This window comes from Chrysochloris asiatica, unplaced genomic scaffold (genome assembly GCF_000296735.1).
Source record: "Chrysochloris asiatica unplaced genomic scaffold, ChrAsi1.0 scaffold00321, whole genome shotgun sequence".
Classification (NCBI taxonomy): Eukaryota; Metazoa; Chordata; class Mammalia; order Afrosoricida; family Chrysochloridae; genus Chrysochloris; species Chrysochloris asiatica.
Window position 1 is genome coordinate 2,816,558 of NW_006408839.1, and position 545 is coordinate 2,817,102.

At 54.7% G+C, this 545-nt stretch overlaps 1 pseudogene across 1 annotated transcript in view; it reads left to right on the plus strand.

Moving 5' to 3' along the window:
- The first annotated feature begins 2 nt into the window (after nucleotides 1–2).
- The window catches only part of LOC102812496, a 2,612-nt pseudogene continuing 2,069 nt past the window's right edge, over nucleotides 3–545 (plus strand). The window contains exon 1 of the transcript XR_438798.1: nucleotides 3–543. The product of XR_438798.1 is annotated as a fructose-bisphosphate aldolase A-like (transcript). The remainder of the gene's footprint in view (nucleotides 544–545) is intronic.

Genomic DNA, 545 nt, shown 5'->3' on the forward strand with positions numbered 1-545 from the left:
GTGTGAACCCCTGCATTGGGGGCGTCATCCTCTTCCATGAGACCCTCTACCAGAAGGCGGATGATGGGCATCCTTTCCCCCAAGTTATCAAATCCAAGGGTGGCGTTGTGGGCATCAAGGTAGACAAGGGCGTAGTACCCCTGGCAGGAACAAATGGCGAGACCACCACCCAAGGACTGGATGGGCTGTCTGAGCGCTGTGCCCAGTACAAGAAGGATGGAGCGGACTTTGCCAAATGGTGCTGTGTGTTGAAGATTGGGGAACATACTCCTTCAGCCCTCGCCATCATGGAAAATGCCAACGTGCTGGCCCGTATGCCAGCATCTGCCAGCAGAATGGCATCGTGCCCATTGTGGAGCCTGAGATCCTCCCCGATGGGGACCACGACCTGAAGCGCTGTCAGTATGTAACTGAGAAGGTATTGGCTGCTGTCTACAAGGCACTGAGTGAGACCACCATGTGTACTTGGAAGGCACCTTGCTGAAGCCCAATATGGTAACACCAGGCCATGCCTGCACACAGAAGTTTTCTCATGAGGAGATTGC